The following is a 22,545-nucleotide window of genomic DNA, read 5'->3' as shown; positions in this document are numbered from 1 at the left end:
TTTGTGGCCAAGCAGCCTGTGCCTTTAAATTTTTCATCTTCCTTCATAATTTGACCTGTCCCCCAGCCAGGGGCGTGGAGCCAGCGCGGCTATTTTTAGGTGCTGAGCTCTGACGACTCGGCTACAGAGACACAGAGAAGGAGTTTTACTGTGTTGTTTCAGCTGGACAAACATTTAACCCTTCAATCCTTTTATCACGGCACAGCGAAGAAGCCAAGAAGGAAATGCACAGCTTGCAGGCTCGCTCCAGACATAAAAAAACTCTCAGGCTAATGTGTGAGATATGTTGAGTAACTTGATTATTTAGAAAAAGAGGCAAATAGGGGGCCATACATACAATTCCTCAGTACTTCTCAGTTATCTTAAAAATTTATTTAAGCATCTAAATCTGTTTCGTCATTTTTGCTTACATTATAAATGAGTTACAAAACACTGTGGAAAATCTATTTTAATTTGATTACTCAAATCTCCCTTTGGTGACACATTATAGTGTCAGCAGATTTAGCAAACTCCTGCTCTTGGTGAAGTAGTTTGGCGTTCAAACTGGATAAGATGGTGTGAGAGATAACAAGCCTTCAAGTCCAAGGTAAAAAACCCAGTTACTCCATCTGTCACAGTATCTGTCAGACCACGAAGGCTCTGACCCTGTAGGCCGACCTCAACATAGACCAGGGCATAATTAATCAAAAGAGGAAGTAAGGCTGTCACATGATTGACAATTATCATGACAATGGAATCTGTATTTATATATCATGACAATGCAATCTTGTGTTAATCTTGACCAAATCCTAAAATGAATAGGTCAAAACATTCTGGTTTCCCACTATTGCACAACAAAATCCTGCAAACAAAGGGACTATTTTTGCCATTTAATTCTGATCAGTCATGTTAGAGTCATTGTTATATTAATGACATTTTTATAACAGAGTTGTTTATTTTATTTTTTTCACTTGTTCTCCTGGTTGTTTACAAAATGTTTTGTACTGTATAGATTTGTGGTGTAACGCAAATATAAGAAATCAGACTTATTCCTCTGCACCTTTACAGGGAAGAGAAGATAATGATCAGTTCTCAGTAACATGTTGAAAAACTTCAGTCAACCTGCCCTACTGCTCCTAAAAATACAGCAATTCAGTGGGACATGTTAGCAGCGATTAACCTACACTTTTTATTTATAACTAGCTTCCTGAGGCTGATGAGGGATTGTGGGATTGGAAATAGCTCTGTCCAATAGGCAGGGTCCAGTAAACCTGCAATGTGGCAAGCCCATTATAGCTCTGACTGCGTCACTGGCGGCCTTTGTCTACTTTAGTCCTATTAAAGCATTTAAGTGTGAACGTCAGCGTCCCTGCTGGAGAGCCGCTCTGCTCTGCTCTCCAGGGCCGAGGCTTGACTGTCTGTCACCTCCCTCATTATCAAACACAAACTTCGTGTGTGTATATGTGTGTGTGTGTGTGTGTTTTGACATTAGAGCACCGACATGGAGTGGGGGAATATCAGAGATGAGGGAACAAGTGGGTGAGACCAGTGAAGTGCCCCCAGCACTTTCCAAATTTAAATGAAAGGCCATTATAGCCCGTTTCAAAGAGCAAGGGATGTCAATATAGACACACACATAAACATGCATCCACACACACATCAGTGTTATGTTGTTCACTCCAACTAAGTCAATATAAACTATCTATTTGTATCTTTTCGTACTAGAAATAATATGAGTTACTCCCTGCTGTGAACGTCAGGTCTTTCTGTTCTATATAGAGAAATTGGTCATAACCGGGACTGTATTTTTCAACAAAATAAGCTCACTCATATTAGCACAATTATTGTACCCGTTCCAAATCAACTCCCAAGTTCTGTGGCTTAATCACCATAGCACTGCTGCCTTGTGACACAGTGTGCATGATGAAACCCAGCAGGGAGGCAGACTGGAGAAGGAAGGAGCTGAAGTTAAGTGTTGCAACAGATATAAGGGGTGGACAAACACAGCTCCTTATAACTAATTTGATCCGGTTAGAAAATGTTTTGCTCCCCTTAAGAGCAGATGATCCACATGTGGGAAGGTATGAGTCAGCCTTGTTTTGTTGTTCCGTGTTCTCTGAACTTCAAAGCCCCCACGTAACTCCGGGAGGAGTTGTCTATTGTAAAATAACAGATCACAGAGTGAATCTTACATTGCCATAATCAATACACGTTTAGTAGAATCTGTTTTGATTCAAAAACCTCCTGCTTATTGCTCGTTTTCCTGCCTGTGTGGATGCAGAGTTTCATCATGCCATCTTGGGAGGACTTCGGCGGATGTGATCATTGTCAGGAGCTGATTTCTCCAGTCAGAGAGGTGCTGTATACCAACAGCAACTTCTGACGTAATCATGCTGCCCCTCTATCTCCTGAGGTTCTTCTCTCCAGTGGCCAGCCTACAGCTCTGAGGGCAGCCCTGACACAGGAGGGAAATTAACTCTCCACACCAATTACCTCAATGCCTGCCATCTTACTTACATCAGCTCTTCATGAGTCACCATTGCAAAATGTGGAAGAGTTCCTGGATCAATTGGGGGAGGGAAGCCATGGCTCACTGCTGCCCCAGTCTCTCCATTTCAGTGCACAGCATGCTCTGTTAGCTACCAAGCTCAGCAATTCTACCTGCTAAAAGCCACGGGTAAAGTTTTGTCACTTCAAACAGCCCACTTTCGTTTACCTTGTGGTCAGTCTCATAAAAGCACAAAGGCACCACAACTGTTGATTTGATGGTAAAATCCAATTAGCCTGTACATCTGGATGTGTTATGTGAGTGTGTTTCCCCACTAATGATTTGGGCACTCTTGCTTTTATTGGGTTACTCTGTCTGGCGTCCTGTGGTATTTCCTGTTGGACTTTCAGGGTGATATAGAATGCACTTAACAGGTTGTATCAAATAACATGAAAAAGCATTTAAAGGCAGTCATGTTTGGTGCTTAATCTTGAAACATTGCCATCAAAGTTTGGCAATGCCACTAAGAATAACACAGTTAAATGGAGCCCAGCTTTTAGAGTTGTTCATTTATGAGAGAACCTGAACATAAAAAAGACAAAAATGGTGCTATTCAAAGAGAGAGATAAATCAATGTATATTCTCAAAAGTAAAAAGCCTTTCAGCAAAAATCTTGATTCATCTTCTGTGAAACCTCTATCTGAGATGAAAAATATTGACTGAGCCATAACACAATCCCAAAAAGGGGAAAACACTATTTTGAAGCAATTTCAAAGCATCCACTTATTGTGTACTGACCTTGAGGTCAGTTTACTTTCTAACTTTGAATAGGTCCCTGATGCCGTGCCTTCATCTGCTGCCATAGGCTCTCTAAAAATAGATGTGGAGCACAAAGGCACACTGGAAACAGAGGGCAGAACTCCGTAATTTTACTGATCAATGTGCTCATCTCTGCTGGAAATCATTGATCCACTGTTTGTATTAAATTGACCATGTTGTTGTTGTACAACTTCCACCCTACATCATGACAAGCCCACTTGTTCCACTTTGTCTCCTTGCCCAGCACTTTCTTAAAAACAACAAAAACTATTGATCCTCTAATGATATTCTAACCAGGAATGGATCAGCATTGAAAGATGATTCTTAATGTCAGCTGTGACTTTAGTAAGCTTTTAGCCACTGAGCTCGGAGCAGGATTTTACTAAAAAAAAAACTAGATTTCCTGAAACCACAGCATACAGAATTATTGCATCACTGAAATGCCAGCAGACGTCAAACGACTCATCTGTATCATACAAAGACACAGGCCCAATCAGACACATGTGACTCTGATGGAATCCAGCCAAGCTTAGCTGACCTTAAAAATTCCCTGAGGGATTAATAAAAACAAAGGTTCCCTGTTCAGAAGCATTTTTCCAATCCACATCCTGCTAGTCCAGCCCGTTTATGAGCGGATTATCATAGCATCATCCTTCCCAAGTGCCTTGGAGCTATTATTTTAATATGATAACAAAATATATATTTTTGTTATCACCACAGCCTTTGAGAAAACACATTTTATCAGTCTTGTTTGTCTTTTGGCAAAATACCAGCTTTGTTATTTCAGTCACTGAAAAAGTACAGGCCGTCTTCACCCAAGTTCCAGATTTACTTTTAAAGGGATGAATCTCACTTCAGCGACCTAATTTGTTAAGTACACTTATCAAAGAAACCCCAAAACATAAAAATGTGAATGCTTCACTTTTAAAACAATTGGCTACGCTTACCACTTGACTGCTATTCTGGTTTTGTCAATGACCTTTAAAGAGACAAACAAAACTCCATTCATGGATTTTAAAGGACCGCCTAAGAAAAAAAACAGAAAAAAAAACGCAGCAGGAAATCAAGTTTACTATGGGAAGGGTGGGCTGTCGCTTATTGTCCAGGCAACTTCCACCTACGCCACCACTGCTCTGCTTGACCACAGTACAGTCACAATTCTCTCCAACCACAGCGTCTCAAAGGTCTTAGATGCAACAATACCTAAGAAAAATAGCTCTTCCTCCGATTATTAAGGTTGTGTTATGCATACCGGGAAATGTCCCACAGTGCACCCGCCACCTCTGTCACAATGTTAATGTCTGAGCTGCTCAATATGCATAAACCTGGAGGGGTTCCAGATGTATTTTTAAATACTTTGGGTGACCTTGAGATTCTGGGTCTTATTACAGCATCATATCCGATACATTTTTCCAACAGTTAAAATTTCTCCCTGATGAACTGTCAAGTTTTTTTGCAGTAGAAGTTTTCTTAGGCTACACAAACTCCCAAGTAAACTGTATAGACAATGTTCTACTTTTGCTATTCCTATGAGAGAGACTGAATAAGTCAAACAGTCCCTCTTTCCCCTGAGAGGCAAAGATATGGTTCAGAGGGTCGCCTCACTTGTTTGGTGGGAAAACTATAGTCGTGCTGCAGTTGCTTCCATCATTAATGAAGGTCTTGCGTTCCTTTTTCCACTACATCTTTGTCTGTCTGTGTCCTTTTGTCTTTTAAATTTGTCAAATCACTTTTATTATCAGTTTTGTATCACACTTACATATTTTGTGGTGTGGTTTGCATCATTGAATGGGTTGTTATAACAAAGATATTAAATATTTCCCTCACTGCCTATTTGTCTGACAGTTAAGTCTGCTATTTGTGAGGTTCATCAGCTTGACTGAGACTGGAAATAGTAGATGTAACTAAGGCAGCAGGACTTGTAATTGTGGGACATCGTCCAAGCGAGGTAAAACCCCCGGTGGATCCTTCTGCAACAGTGCACCCTGCAGGTTGATTAAGAACAGGAACAAAAATGTAGTGCACTGAGCTGCCAGAGATATTACCGTGAATTTTCCGTAGCAAACTCCAAGGACCAGGAAGACAAATACTCTGACACACAACAAACACTGGGCCTTTACACTGGACCCAAGAAGAGGAAATGATGCAAATACACTGACAGCAAAGAGGCTGAACAAGAGCTTAGATATTGTAATACAAATACAATATTACAAATAAAGACATAAAATACATAAAAATCTCCAAACAAATATATATGCAATACATGCACAGATAAACACATACACACACACACACACACACACACACACAGATATGCACACACATATTCACACAGTACTGCCACCACGCTGTGCTTGGGAGTGGCAGCAGCGTTCCTGACCTCTTCCTTTTATCTCAGATCCAGTAACCAAACTGACTTTTCAACCCAGCCCCCACAATAACGCAGGCTCTAACAAGCTTTGGCTGTCTCTTCTATAAAACATGGAGAAATTACCAGCACAAAAATATATTTTCCTTCATTATCCTTCATTCATTATTGATTGATAATTGTTGTCTATAAAACTGAAAAATGTCTGGTATAATTTTCCAAAACCCAAAAATGTCTTGTTGTATTTGAGATGACAAAGACAAGCATCATCATTAGAAAAGCTGGAAGTATCAAAGGTTTAGTATATATGCTATATATATGTATATGTATATCTAAACAATTGCAGATTAACTGTCTGCCAATCAACCTATCAATCAGCTGACTAATCGTGGTAGTTGTAAGATTGTTTTTACAACAAAAAAATTTAAATATGTCATGAAGTTGAGAACTTACTAAAAGTATGGGGATTTCTACCTTTAAAAGAGCAAAACAGAGCGTAGAATAGTGCAAAAAATAAAATAAAAACTTAAAATATCTAAATCTTTCTGTTTTGGTCTGCTCCTTTCTAATACATGTTATTCAGAGATGTTATTACAATATGTGCACTCACATTCAACTGAAGGCCATGACTAAAACTCCATTTTCCAGATAATTGTCACATTGACGACATGATGTGGCTTTCCTTTTAATGCCTCCGTTAAAAAAAAAAAGAAGAAAAAAAAGACTCAAACTTTGTCAGCAGCTTTACTGAGATAATGCCGCTCAAAGCTAAAAGGGAGAATTCAGAGAATGCTCTAAGGTTGTCACCTCAAAGGGGCCAAAATGTTCTGTTTTGGAAACAGATGGGCTGGTAACCCTTTCACACCTATCTGGCCACAGAGACCTTTATGAGGACTCTGCTCTTAGATATCCAGCCAGTGTGTCCAATCTCTGTGTAAATCCTGGATCAGTTTGTTCTGCACATTTCATGCCAAGTGGGGAGGGGTTGTGGCCATGACCTCCTGTGGTCCCATAACTCACAGGATGGGCTGAGAGAGGTGGCAGGTACCCATACATGAAAGGTAACAACAAAGAGATGTTTAGCATTACACATGGTCATGCAGTCCGGTCCATCCCCCAGAGGATGATGGGATGGCATGGAGTGACAACTAATGGGCTTGTGAAGTCTAAGGTTTGTCTGTTTCTACCATCAGGGAAATCGGCCCCACCCTGTGACAGCTAAGTGACAATCTGGCCGTCAGGTTGGGCATACCAAGAACTCTGAAGCACAGCTCATTTATCACCTTCACTGATTCTACCGTGCAGATTTGACAGACCGGGATCGAGTTAGGGCAGGGACACTCACCACGGCGCCTGTCAATCAGCACACTGACAGAAAGTTAAGCAGATGAGTAAAAGGAGATGGGTCACAAAACAAATGACTGCGAAAAAGTGCAAGTCTTAAAAAATCACTTATACTAAAGAATAAGTTTGTATTACAAACGTATATATATACATTACACAAAAAAACAATACTGTCAAAAAGCAATTCATTTTAATCAATCTTAAACACTCGAGGCAGGAGCCTTAAATCTACCCATTATTCATCCACACAAAAGGCCTCTCAAAGATGTGAATGATTCATGTCTCTAACTCCATTTGGACAGGAAGTAAAAACAAATGGAAGTACGTCCCCCCCAGAGAGCCCAGGGGTCTACAGCGGGGCTAGATGAACAATGCCAAGAACACCAGGCTAAACCCACCAAGCTCTGTCTTAGCTGAAACAGGAGCCAGATTCTTCCTCTGGGCCATTGCTCTCTTCTGCCTGCTATCTATATAGAGATAAAAATATTCCTCACACATTCACCACAACCTACTATTTTATGCACCAACAGCCCCAGCCACAATTCTACACTGTGAGAACCCCTCTGTTTTTTTTACCCTGCAAAAGAGCTGAATGTTTTGTATAGAGGTGACACTAAAAATAATCTGAATAGTATTCATTAGATGCATCATCGTGTTGGTTTAAGGACTGGTTTTAATGTTTTCTGTGTATGCAACTGTGTTTAATAAAGTTGCTTTAAGTTGTTGCAACCATGTAAGATTAAACAATGCAATAATGAAGAAAAAAAAGTCAGAATAGTTCTGTGGCACCTTGATTACATCCAGATTACATTCAGATTATCTGCACAATGTCTGCTATACAGCCGCTCTCTTGCTTCCACTGCAACAGCAGCCAAGAACAGCAAAACAAATAAAGGTGTGAACATGGTTCTCAATTTCTTTTTCATGACAACACAATGAGATAAAACACAGGACTTCACCCCACATGCTTCTGTTTAACCTCAAAACACATATAGCACACACAGAAGAGACCAATCAAACTGAGGTTTGGGACAAAATAAAACATTAGATTGACTTCTAGACAGATGAACTGATCTGAGCTGAGCTGTTAACAGATTTCTAACACTCATATGAATATGTTGCGTCATTGCCAAATCAACAGAGCCTTCAACTCCCGACTACTGGAATGCTCCCCATAGACTGATAGTGTGCTGCTGCTGTACCATTCTGTCATGTCATTGGTCAAAATCATTTATCTAGAATATGTTACCTTCTCAGCCTTGTTAGAAGTTACTGACAACATACTTTACTTTTCAAAATGCAGGTTTTACAGATGTTATATAGGCTAAGAGTGTAGAGAGTTTTCCCCAAAACTGAGGTTTGTAAATTATCTAACTTAGAGGAATGTGTACAAAGTTTTTAACTGATGATGACAAGCTGTACTGTTAGTTTCCATATCTCATGAATATTACAGTAATGATGCCCTTTGTTATAAAGACCATGTTGTACCTCAACAACACATATAATTGCTAGTTGTATCCTGTCATTTAAGCTTCCTATACTGTACAGATGAAAAGAACATAACAATGAGCCACTGCAGAACAGAGACCAGTACCGTCCTCTGGGCATCACCCCTCCTCCCTCAAAAACTCACTGACCCAAACCCATTTTTTCCAGTCTAAGAGAAATGTCAAGTCCAGACCTAAAACGCGTCTCTTTGAAGGGAACATAGCAGCCAAATATAGTCTGCTAGCCTCTATGCCTCCTGACATACATCAGGCTCTACATGCTCTGTTAACAGTGGTTAATTTTGGCTGACTGCCATGTAGTCACTTACAATTAAACTTCATAACTATACACAGAAAATTATAATCAAGCAGTGGAGTGTACACTGTTGCCTGGTAACCTAATGCCACGTTGGGGATTCATCTTGTTATGGAACAGAAAACACTTACAGCAAGAGCCAATAATAGACCCTGGACCACACAAAACATAGTTTAAGGGTATCAACAAGCATGGCCAGCATAAAGTTGAGAAACATATCACGAGACACGAGACTAACATCTCATTGTTTCTGTAATAGCAACCACTAGTAGAATTATATAATGATTATATTGTCATTTTACAAGTGAAATGATGGATAGAATGAGATCTTATTTCCAAGTGTGAAATTCAGCTAAAGAACACATTATGCTGACTGGCACTGGGTCCCCTGTACTAATTACCAAAGCTGTTTTTTTAAGTCTTCTGGATCATACAGGATAACGCAAATCCCCCTTTCCCAGAAATATGTGGATTATGAAAGAAACTCAAGAGCAAACATACAGATTTTTACCTTTCATGAAAACACACACACACCAACAAATTCAATCTTTGTATCTCCCAACGCTCCATGTTCATTGCTGGTTTTACTGTAATATACTGCAGGTCTCATGCAAGCAGCATGGAAATATTGCATTTAGACATTAACTAGACTTCTTAAATGTTTAAAAAAAATGCCATTATAGTTTATATATCCATAATGACTTTGGTGTTATGAGTCTCTCGGGCATGATGAATTTACATGTAATTGCTTTGCTTATAAACTGTATTTCATCACATGTAGCCTATTATGAGCTTTTTTGACTCTTATTAATGTCCCATACTGGACTCCTGGTGTAACCTTTAAGAGCTCCATGAACTCCAGGAAATTATAAAGCACCATCAGACGATGTGTTATGAACTGTACATGTAAAGAGTCATAACATGCATTTAGTGTGAGCTGTAAAGGTCTGGTTGATACAACATATGCAAACTCTTCATAAAATAAATGTGTTGTCAAGTTATGACAAGACCAATTTTGAGGCCAATACATTGAATCTCTTTTCATGTGCTAAAAAGAAAGAAAGAAGTGAGAGAACCTTGGGGTTGTAGCCTTACAGTAGAAAGAAAAGCAGGTTTCCACATCTAATGAGAAAAGGAAATCAAGTATGAACCAATATCCAAAAACGACTATATACTGATAAGCCTATTATTTAGATATAGTATATCCCTCACAAAGTAATTATCCTAACCCCTTTACTACTGACTGTCACCAAGCTATGTTTTAACATTCTGTTACACTGGTGTACTTGTACAAACATCTATACAATCTCACACAAATATACACACAAGCTTACAACTGTGAGTTTCCCAAGTTCCATTTTTTCTTTTGGGCCACATGAAGCAGAAGATTGACTCAGTCATTGCGCCATGTCATACTTTCTGTCACCCAGCACAAAACACCACAGTATTCTTTGTCTCTATTGGAAGTGCAATTTCTGCTCTGTGAATAAAGATTGCCTTCACACTGTCAGTCAGTCAAGGATGGCACACAAACACAGGAAATAAATCAACAATGACAAAATGTAATTCATCGCTTTTATCACTTTAGTTGTGAAAAAAAAAGAAAAGGGTATTGTATTCCCTCCGTTTTGATAAACAAGCCCAGTCTCACTTTTTATGTTATCTCTGCTAGTAGCTAAATGATAACAGCTTTTATAGAATATTTTTTACTAATACCTATCTATGTTAGATGCCAAGTTTAAGACCATATAAGTCACTATAGCTAACATGCAGTACACAGCAGCAATGCAAAATGCTGCTTCTGTAAATTCTGCTTGGCAACTGTATAGCTGAACATGCTAAGTTACAGTATCAGGTCCAGTGAATAATTCACAAATGCCTGCCAAGATTTGTTCTATCGAAAACATTTTGTCTCATTAACACATTCATTGGTACTATCAAATTATGTGTTAGGCTAAGTGTAAGGTGCTGTTAAAATGACTCTCTCCCTGACACAGCTCAGATGGTACCTGCCCCCTCAAGCCATCTGAGCAGTACAGACATCTGTGAGCATTAACCTGCCAAGAACAAGTCTAATGTAAAAATATCATAAATATTCTGAAATGGAAAGATGACTGAAGGGTCATTTGGAGAGGCTGTGAAAGGCTTTCATGTCAAGTATGAGTTGTGTTTTTCTTGTGTCACTGTCTAGGTGAAAATGTCATGTGTACACTGCAGGGTCTGTGGTTCTTGTGTTTTCCTATTACCTTGCTCAAAGAAGATTGAAATGCTGTCACCATATGACACCTGTGGAAAGAGCACTGGTTAAAAGAAAAAGCCATCAAACATGAGCCATTTCAAATACAACACATTTGCTAAAAGTTTTTGTTGGATTTACAGAGCGTCCAGCAAAACAACCAAAACCAAACTAACATTAAGATATACCCCCACTGCAATAGCTGCACTGTCAATTAATGTTAATTTACTTGCATCTAAAAAGGACATACAAGCAACTTACTTCTGACACCACTCTACCCTGGTATGTTCATGTCTTGCTCTGTTTGCGTTTGCGATTTTGATTCTTTGGTATCTGGTATATTTTTAAAAATATATATTTTTTACAAAACATAACCCTGTTGACACAATATGACGCATTTCTATAAACAACCCAACAATATATAATGCAGTAAACATTAGCACAACCGTAAACAACTACACGTTTTAATGCATCAATAATGATACAATAATCCAATAATATAACACTTAGGGCCTGATTTACTAAGATCCCAAATAGTGGGTACTAAATTGCTTGCACGGTGCAATAGATTGCGTGTTTTGTTTGCACACGTTTTGCGGGAGACCTCTTATGATGAATAAAATAAATGGTCTCATGTTGCCCTCGCCCGGACATGGGTCACCGGGGCCCCCACCTGGAGCCAGGTCTGGGGGTGGGACTCGGTGGCGAGCGCCTGGTGGCCGGGGCTTCACCCATGGGGCCCGGCCGGGCACAGCCCGAAGAGGTGAAATGGGACGCCCTTCCTGTGGGCTCACCACCTGTAGCAGGGGCCAAAGGGGTCGGGGGTGCCGTGAGCTGGGCGGCAGCCGAAAGCGGGGAACTTGGCGGTCCGACCCTCGGCTGCAGAAACTAGCTCTAGGGAAGCGGAACGTCACCTCTCTGGTGGGGAAGGAGCCTGAGCTAGTGCGCGAGGTTGAGAAGTTCTGGCTAGATATAGTCAGCCTCACCTCGACACACAGCAAGGTCTCTGGAACCAGTCTTCTCGAGAGGGGTTGGACTCTCTTCCACTCTGGAGTTGCCACTAGTGAGAGGCGCCGGGCAGCGGCGGCAATACTTATTGTCCCCCGGCTTGGTGCCTGTATGTTGGAGTTCACCCCGGTAGACGAGAGGGTAGCCTCCCTCCGCCTTTGGGTGGGGGGACGGATCCTGACTGTTGTCTGTGCCTATGGTCCAAACAGCAGCTCAGAGTATCCACCCTTGGGGGAGGTGCTGGAAAGTACTCCCTGTGGGGATTCCCTCATTCTGCTGGGGGACTTCAACTCTCATGTTGGTAGCGACGGTGAGACCTGGAAGGGTGTGATTGGGAGGAACGCCCCCCCCCCCCAATCTGAACCCAAGTGGTGTTCTGTTATTGGACTTCTGTGCTTGTCACAGATTGTCCATGACGAACACCATGTTCAAGCATAAGGGTGTCCATATGTGCACTTGGCATCAGGACACCCTAGGCTGCAGTTCGATGATTGACTTTGTAGTCGTGTCGTCGGACTTGCAGCCGCACGTCACTCGGGAGATAAGAGGGGCAGAGCTGTCAACTGTCACCACCTGGTGGTGAGTTGGCTACGATGGTGGGGGAGGATGCCGGTCAGACCTGGCAGACCCAAACGTATTGTGAGGGTCTGCTGGGAACGTCTGGCAGAGTCTCCTGTCAGAGAAAGTTTCAACTCCCACTTCCGGGAGAGCTTCGACCATGTACTGGGAGAGGTGGGGGACATTGAGTCCAAGTGGGCCATGTTCCGTTGTTAAGGCGGCCAACCAAAGCTGTGGCCGCAATGTGGTCGTTCCTGCCGTGGTGGCAATCCCCGAACCCGCTGGCGGACACCGGCGGTGAGGAATGCCGTCAAGCTGAAGAAGGAGTCCTATAGGAACTTATTGGCCTGTGGGACTCCGGAGGCAGCAGGCAGGTACCGGCAGGCCAAGTGGAGTGCAGCTGCGGCGGTCACTGAAGTAAATGGGACATGGGAGGAGTTTGGTGAGGCCATGGAGAACGACTTCCGGACGGCTTCGAAGAGATTCTGGACCACCATCTGGCGTCTCAGGAGGGGGAAGCAGTGCATCGTCAACATTGTGTATGGTGCGCTGCTGACCTCGACTCAGGACGTTATGGATCGGTGGAAGGAATACTTCGAAGACCTCCTCAATCCCACCGACACGTCTTCCGGTAAGGCAGCAGGGCCTGGGGACTCGGGTGTGGGCTCTCCTATCTCTGGGGTGGAGGTCACTGAGGTGGTCAAAAAGCTCCTCGGTGGCAGGGCCCCGGGGGTGGATGAGATCCGCCCCAAGTTCCTTAAGGCCCTGTATGTCATGGTTGACACGACTCTGTAGCATCGCATGGACATTGGGGGCAGTGCCTCTGGATTGGCAGACTAGGGTGGTGGTCCCCCTTTTTAAGAAGGGGGACCGGAGGGTGTGTTCTAACTATAGGGGGATCACACTCCTCAGCCTCCCTGGTAAGGTCTATTCAGGGGTACTTGAGAGGAGGGTAGTCGGATAGTCGAACCTCAGATTCAGGAGGAGCAGTGTGGTTTTCGTCCAGGCCGAAGAACTGTGGACCAGCTCTATACCCTCTGCAGGATCCTTGAGGGTGCCTAACCAGTCCACATGTGTTTTGTGGACCTGGAGAAGGCATTCGACCATGTCCCCCGGGGAATCCTGTGGGGGGTTCTCCGGGAGTACGGGGTATCGGACCCCCTGATACAGGTCCTGTATGACTGGTGTCAGAGCTTGGTCCGCATTGCCGGTAATAAGTCGGACTCATTTCCGGTGGGGGTTGGACTCCATCAGGGCTGTCAACGATCCTGTTCATAACCTTTATGGACTCAACGTGGGCGGGGTCGTCATAGCACAGCCCCGCAAAACTGCCGTAACTTCATTTTATACGCGACACAAACACATAAACAATGGAGGACATGGAGGCAGTGGTGTACTTGCTGCTGTATGTGGCTTTCTGTCACACACAGCAACAAAATTCAGCCGTATGGCTGTTACGCTGTTGCCGGTATTTAAAAATGCCGGGTTTGATTCTTGTGTGGGACGGCTCATGACTCTTCCAGCGACAACTCTTCTGACCAATCAGCGGCCAGCAGTCTGTTGACGTCACATTTAGTATCGGCTCGCTTGGAACCTCAGCAGAGCAGGTACTAAAAAAGTACCAGGTACCAGGTACTATCACTAGTGGAGACGCAAAAAAAACCAAGGCGAGGCGATGCGAGTCGAGTCGTGCTGGAACTATGTAGTGGAAAAGCGCCATTAGAGTGCTATTCTGCATTATGATTGAGATTTTACTTTTGATACTCCTTACTACACTTTTCTGGTAAAACGTATGTACTTAGAACTTTTGATTGCAGGACTTTATCTGGAGAATTTAGTGTTGCCAAATGAGTAGGGGTGTGACGATACACTCAGCTCAAGAGACGAGACACAATATTGGGTTCAGGAGATCGAGACAAGACGAGAGTTTAACTATATTTTTAAGAAAACTTCAATAAGGAAATACATGACTGTTCTTTTATTTGAAATTCACAAAATGGAAATTGAATTGAAATGTTTTAACTAATCATCTTGTAATGAATCACTTTAGTTCTACTTTCTAAATATTTAATTATCATATGCAGTAGGGGTGTGACGAGATCTCCCGACGATATTTCTCATCGAAGTGAATTTTGTCTCGCGAAGCTATAATTAAGGGGCGCACCAAAAAAAAAGACGATCGGTTTTCTATCGCTCATTTGCACTTCACGTCTTCTTTTTATAAAGTCACGTGTGAATCATTAACTTTGTTGCAGCTTCTACCTGTTGAGAAGATCTCAGTCAGAAGTATGAGATGAGGAGAGGAGCAGGTTGATCTCAGGTCTCTATACTGAGAGCCTGAGGTAGGAGGAGCAGGGAATCTAGCGCACCTATGGAAGCCTAATGATGCAAAAAGTAAAATGAGTCAACCGACCAAATTATAACACAATTTATATGCTGTTCTACTTGTGTATTTATGTGATACAGGATTTGTGCAATTTAATTTTATTTCTGTGTTTTTTTATTAGCAATATGTTATAATTTGTGATTCTTTATTTAATTTATATTTATATATTAGAATTGTTTCTACTCTTTATAATTTACTTTTTAGTATTTGTGATTGTATCTAACTTTTGTATTTATGGTTGTTATTTCCATAAATACCAAAACTATCCATCTGATAAAATATCTATATGGGGGAAACCTTTTACAGTGCTGCATGCTGCATAGGATAATTATATATTTAGAAAGTAGAACTAAAGTGATTCATTACAAGATGATTAGTTAAAACATTTCATTTCAATGTCCATTTGTGAGTTTCAAATAAAAGAACAGTCATGTATTTCCTCATTGAAGTTTTCTTAAAAATATAGTTAAAATCTCGTCCTGTCTCGATCTCGTGAACCCAATATCGTGTCGCGTCTCATCTCGTGAGCTGAGTGTATCGTCACACCCCTAATATGTTGAGATCTTCTCAACAGGTAGAAGCTGCAACAAGGTTAATGATCAACACGTGACATTATAAAAAGAAGACATGAAGTGCAAATGAGCGATAGAAAACCGATCGTCTTTTTTTTTTTTGGTGCGCCCCTTAATTATAGCTTCGCGAGACAAAACTTCGACGAGAAAAATCGTCACGAGATCTCTTGTCACGAGATCTCGTCACACCCATAGTAGTAGCCAAATTACACTGTACAATATCAACATCACTGAAATGGCTTAGGCATAATGCTTAATCAACACAACAATATGCAGATATTATTCAATGGTCAATGATGCCATTTATTTATTCAAATCCCCTCGAGACCGCTCTGCCCGATCAGAGACATGGCGAGACCGAGAGACCCGAGACCAAGACAAGACCAAGACCAAAGACTGTCGAGGCCGTGACAAGACCAAGACCATGAAAAAGTGGTCTTGAGAACGGTCTTGGTCTCGAGAACTACAAGTCTACTTGAGAACAGTGTTGAGAGTTTGGCGGGTGTGCTGCTTTACAGATTGGAGGACGTGATTATAGTGTCTGTGACAATATGATGACTGAACTATAAATAGATTCACTAAGAGACAAAATAAAATCCCAGTCAAGGCAGTGGCAGGCAGAGCACCATGTCTGCTCCACTGCCCTCTGATCATCTCTGGGATGGAGATGAGGGCAGTTCTAACCACAGGTGCACTAGTCTGTTTAGCACCTCTCATTGCAAGAAAGAGCTGCAGGAAACTAAATGGTAGCCTACTATTGTTTCATCAATTTTTGGACCTCCAGAGACCTCAGACAAGACAAATGTGTTACATATTGATAGGTTTTAATGTCTTAAAGTCTGTTTTGTTTTGTTAATTCAAATAAATCCAGTGTTGCTCACTGTTTGTAAAGAGACTATATTATTTGTTTGCCATTACATAACGTAAAATCCCGTGAATGTGAATGCTATGACAGCTGCGTGTACAGACTGCAGTTTGTGACTCACCGCCTAAAAATAGCACCTGTGGCGTCTACTGGCCCACCAAAGGGTCATTAAAATGGAAACAGTGCCATCTAGGGTGAAGTAGTGTAATGTGGGACACCTGAGCTATCTCTTCTAACAAATGTTAATGAATAGGATTGCTGTCAAATTAAACCTGGGCTATTATGTAATTGAAATCACATAATTTAATGCTGGGTAATTTTAATATATCAAGGCTAAGGATTTACAGTAGGATAGATAGATAGATAGATAGATAGATAGATAGATAGATAGATAGATAGAAACAGTAAGCATCACAAAAATTGTCCCACATTACTTGAATTCACTGTACTGTTTATAATTATCTGTAGACATACTTAGGACATGGACTCGAACAAGCCATGTGACATCGGATGGTGCTGTGTGACAACAATTATCATTGAAATAAAGTAAATGTGATCTTAAATGTCCTGTGGTTCAACATGTGCACGATAGTTTACAATGCACATTATCAGGTGTCAAGAAACTGCAACTGCTTGCCATTGCATTTGGTCGCTCATTTCAAAGCAAAGAGGAAGTGGTAAGCTGTGACAATACCAACCAAGCACTTTCCCACTATTTTGGCTACATAACTACACAATGGTAGGAATTCTGGTGAAAAGGGGAGATGCTTTTATCTCAACCAGAAGCAGGGCCTATGTGATTAGCACAGATTATATGCAGATTTGTCATCGTCATAAATCCACAGCTGTCCACAGTCTCACATTTTTATTTGTCACTTCAAAGCATTCTTTGCTACCTCTCCTTGGTTTACTGTTTGGCCCAGTGGACAAATGTATTCTCTTTAGGAGAGGAACAAAGCACCTCTCTCCTCTCTTTACACCTGTTTCATACATCACTGCTCATCAAACATCACAATATGTTAATATGTTTGGATGCGTCTCCATCCAGTTTGGTTTTTATCACCCATGCTGATGAGAAATCAGCCTGGCCTTGTTTTTATTTATGCAGTTTTATGCCTATCCCTCCTATAGGCTTTTAGGACTAGATTTTAGAGGGATTTGGATCTGGTAATCATTTGACCTGGCTCTTTATCAGTACTCCAGCAGCAGTGGTTGGAAATGGTGATGGTGTTCTATTCTCACTTTTCCCACTGACACTGTCCCACAGCATCTGGGACTGACCCAGTCAACAACACTGCTTTCATCCTGGGACCTCGACACTCCAGCTGTTTGCTATCCCTCATTGTGACGGCTGAGACAGGAGCACAGCCAAACATCAGAATATCTGAGGTTTGATCCTGTATGCATGTCACTGTCATCTCTATCATCTCTTCTCCCGGCAAGAACCTACAGCTGCCACCTGAATGCTAAGGACCGTGCAATTTCTCAGCAAGAGGTGTTGGTTTATCCACCTAAAATAATTTGTAGTGTCCACAGACATGTAGATGTCTGTGGACACTACAAATTATTTTTGTATTATTTTTGTTTGCTGTGGTAGCACTTTATCAATCAGTGCAGTTAAACAACTGGCCCCAAACTTTCAATATCATGTGTAAATGTGAGGAAGAGTAATCACATTCATTTTTAAAAGCTTGTTCTAACTTGGTGCTTGGAAGACATCTTACCATGGATTTCTCTTATCTAGAGCTGAGACACATGTTTGTGAATACATGCTGTTCATCTTGACTTATGCTGTACAAGAAACCCTTAAGTTTGATACGGTTTTAGCCAAGAGACTCATCATAAAAATTTGAAAATATATTCTCTGTCTGAAATGCCTTCCTCACTGTAATGTATTCCTCAATACAACAAAGAGAAAACCAAATTGGTTATAAAGAAGATTTCTACTAATTCTGGGGTCAATTTTTTGGTCAGTTTGGATGTAAGTAACACTTTCAACCCGAATACTGAATGTATTTGAAAGCTTCTGAGTGGAGCATATTTTAATATTTGCTCTTTTGTCTGGCAATTTTTATTATTTCTGTTAATCAGGCTACATTATTCTGTTTCAATAAAATGTGGGGGGACTTGAAAACTGGACCATTTGTTTGTCTTGCAAACACTGTCAACATGTAATATGTCTCTTGTAGAAAGATGAAGGTGGACTACGTAACATTTTTATCTGTTTTTCTTTCATTTGTTTTCTTGCCCTCTCTCTCTCACTCTCTCTCTCTCACTCTCTCTCTCACACATACATACACACACACACACACAGAAGGTCCTGTAAACAAGAAGGGTGTAAACATAGGGTCAGGGTGCAGTTTTTAGAGAGACGGGTGGGGGAATGTGCTCAGGCATCTGTTTTCTTCATTTATGGATTTACTCCTTCGTCCAAAGTTTTTCCTCTTCTTAATTTAATTTGTGGGAACCCCTCCTCCACCACAGCCTCCCCAGTGAGAAAGTATTCCTGCTGGGGTTACTGAGGCCTTCAGGAGGCTTAGGGACAGATCCAGGAGGATTACCCCCAGCAAAGGCAACCAACCTCCACCCAAAATCATCAGCATAGCTGTGACAACCTTTTCCCTCTCCCCTCTCTTTGTATCCAACGCCTTGAAATGTGACACTACCCTGGAAAGTTGCCTGGTGAGTATAAACCCACATTCTTTCACAGGACCCATGCTACCCCCCTCACTCACAAAAATGTATGACTTTCCTGCACTGCTTTTTTATTTCAGAATGGGACAGATGCCACTTGGTGGCTAGTAACATCTCTGTGGCTTGATAACTTGAGACAGATAGCTAGGTTAATGAATGAGTTACAGTAGTCACATTTGTTTACATAGGGAAGTGGCATAAAGGATATCCATCAGAAAGAGAATGTGCATCAATGTTAGTGCTTGTAGTTTATTAATGCTGTAATATCCACATTGACATATTATTCTACATCATTGTTTTTGTTTCATGTCTACACTCAACTGTTACAACTGAATAGCTGTAAAACTAAAAACAATAAGTAACTAGCTTACAGATTTGTTTCCACTAGTAATGTATAGTTTCTTCCAGTCCTGAAATGCTGCTCTGTGAATTTTGGGATCTAAATGTACAGGGTCAGTGCTTGTGACATAACCATTGAGTCATTGAGTGCACCATCAACAGAAGGTTTTGTGTCCAAGCCTTTTGGCTGTCTTCCACATAGTCATCCCCGCCAGACCTTTCTGTGGTATTTTCACTGTACAGAGGAAATTACTGTCCTACGTCATCAGCTGTTGTGGCTAAGACATCCCACGAGCAACTCAAACCTGCAAATATGGACACCCTTATGTGGATCCTTATTAATGCAACATATTCTTGTTAAGATGGAACAAGTTTATGATATATAATTTTACACCAATGTGAAATCACTAACAAGTGGTGTATGCTCATAGTATTGTTGTTGTTGTTTTGTTTTTTATCATCACAAAGATTACAGAAGTTGCATTATTCACAAAAGTCAAAAATCCTCTCAAATTCTTCTTGTCTCAATTAAACATGGCTACATAACAAAAGGCACTCATATTGACACTTGGGCTTTTTTAGTTCACAAGATTTAACATAGTGTATGTATAATAAATTACGTCATCTACTTTCAAAGCCTGCTTGTAGTTGAAGGGTAAGTCACTAGAGGGCCATATTTCCCCACATTTTGTCGTTAGTTCACAGGACCAAAACATTCACAGAGACAATAGATATGGGACACGGGGTTAGCATGACAACTGGGGTATTTAACAGCTACTGTCAAAAAATACCTGACAACAGTCCAGGGGCCAAAAACTCAGACAAGAGGGCCTGTTGATGTTGAGGCGTGTATGAGGTTAGAAAGCATTAAACAAAGGGGGAAAAAAAGGAATCACACAAGAGTTAATCATGTATTTTGTTATGGGACTAGATGATTTAACATTTATTCCCCACTAATGACTTTAATATGAGCATCTAAGTTTTGCACATGTCTGTGGAAGATCAATGTTGTATTTATTCAAGGTGTTACTTTTTCAGCTTGTAATTTCTGTCTGCTCAAAACTGATTTACAGGCTTCTATGAGGCCTATTAATTATATAGCATATTTTTTGTTTGTCAGCAGAGCAAATGTCTGTCGGGACAAATTATTCTTCCTGAGAGAATATTTTTCCTGATTGACATTTAACAAGGTTGGGTTAGTTCCTCTGAAGCCGATGGTACCATTAATAACACTTTTTTCTTCAAGGTGGTGTGAAAACACCAAGCAGCTGATAATCAGTGTTGGGGAGTAACTACTTACATGTAATGGTGTTATGTAATTTAATTACAAAATAAATGTAACTGTAATCTGTTAGTTAGTGAGAAAGAAAATGTGTAATTAAATTACAGTTACATATGAAAATGTTGAAGATTACAAAGGGGGTTACACCTGAAGTCAAACCTTTAAGATTTTGCTCAGGATTAGGGTTTGTCCCTCATTTTTTTTTACTATTTAATATGTTAATTAATACATATGTTTATGTTTTTAATTCTTTGAAAACAATATTTTTTATATTTTATAAACAAATCATGACGTGGGCTTATTTGGAGCACACATGGGCTTAAATTGTATACAGTGATTAAGCCCATGCCAGACTTTTTCATTAAAAATATATTTATTTTATATTTCAAAATCTACATGAACTAATGAAAACATTTTCATAAATCTTGCTCTATAACCACTTAACGCACGCTGTTCCGGCTACGGGACGGGACGGATGTTAGGAGGTAGCCACAAGTTCTTCTGAATGTTTTAACACCAACCCTTAAACATATATATTCATGCCATCGTCGTTCATCGTTGGAAAGCTTAGATTGTTCTGATTCATTCAAGACCACTCACGACTTATATGGTTGCTCACAGCCGTAATAGCATTAGCGATTAGCTCGGCTAGCCCCTGAGCTAAGTAAGAAAAGCTATAATGCCTACATACCTTCAAAGTCTTCCATTTATCCACAACGTTCATCTTATGACTCAGCACTTTCTGTACAGCTCGCCAAATATCCATTCTTGTGAAATATGAAATCCGTTTCCATAAAACCAGAATACTTTCCTCAATATGTCCATGTATTTAGTCCAACACGTAACGTAGTAACACAAATAACAAACATATACGGTCCGTTTACGTCATTTCCTGACCTGCACGTCCAGTACACGTGACTAGATGTTTGCGACCGTGAGCCTCTTCTGCTTCTGACGACACCACACACAAGCCAATCGGTGTTTAGGTTTAGGCAGTACATGTCTCCAAAGCCAATGAGGACATGTGACCGACGACAATGACGACATGGCTTTGATTGACTGCTGTTCTAGCCTATGGAAATATTCGGTGAAATGAAGTTGATAACCTTTTAGCCAATAGTCAGAGGTTTCCAACGGTGTATGACCACTAAACTATTAGTTTGGCTGTCCATAAACAAACTCCAAGCGTAACCAGCGTGCGCCCTGTGCGTAAAAGAGTTGAACCATATATCATTACGCACACGGCATTTTGGTACACGGTTGGTTCTTCTTCGTCTTGACATATGACTTATACCAAAATAAACAGATAGATAGATAGATAGAACAAAAAATATGGTTATATGTAATATAATAATAATAATAATAATAATAATAATAATATTAAAGCTTTCATTAGAGACCAAGATTTTGATTGTAGGCAAAGGGGATGTGAAGTTATAGGTGTTTGATTGTGGTTATACAGCTTTGGTAACCAAGTGTCCATTTGGAGTCTCCAAAAAGGACCTGAGGAAAACGCATGGACATACCTGTTGAAAAATAATTCAGAAAAAATCATCTTTTGGTCTTTTGACTCCAAATTTGGACTGCATGAAGCCAAGACCTGTGGCTGTGGCCTCATTGTGTCTATATCCTGCTGAGAGGTCCCTGAATGTCTGTACACATGTCATTGTATAGGCAAACCTATGGGCGAGTAAACAACCCCATCATTGTAACCTCTGCCACTCTTTGTCAGTAAGTCACAGAATCACACAGACACTTTTACAAGAATCCTGAGAGTGTTTCCTTTCCAATGATACCAGACACA

This window comes from Scomber japonicus, chromosome 10 (assembly GCF_027409825.1).
Source record: "Scomber japonicus isolate fScoJap1 chromosome 10, fScoJap1.pri, whole genome shotgun sequence".
NCBI lineage: Eukaryota > Metazoa > Chordata > Actinopteri > Scombriformes > Scombridae > Scomber > Scomber japonicus.
This window is presented reverse-complemented; position numbering follows the sequence as displayed.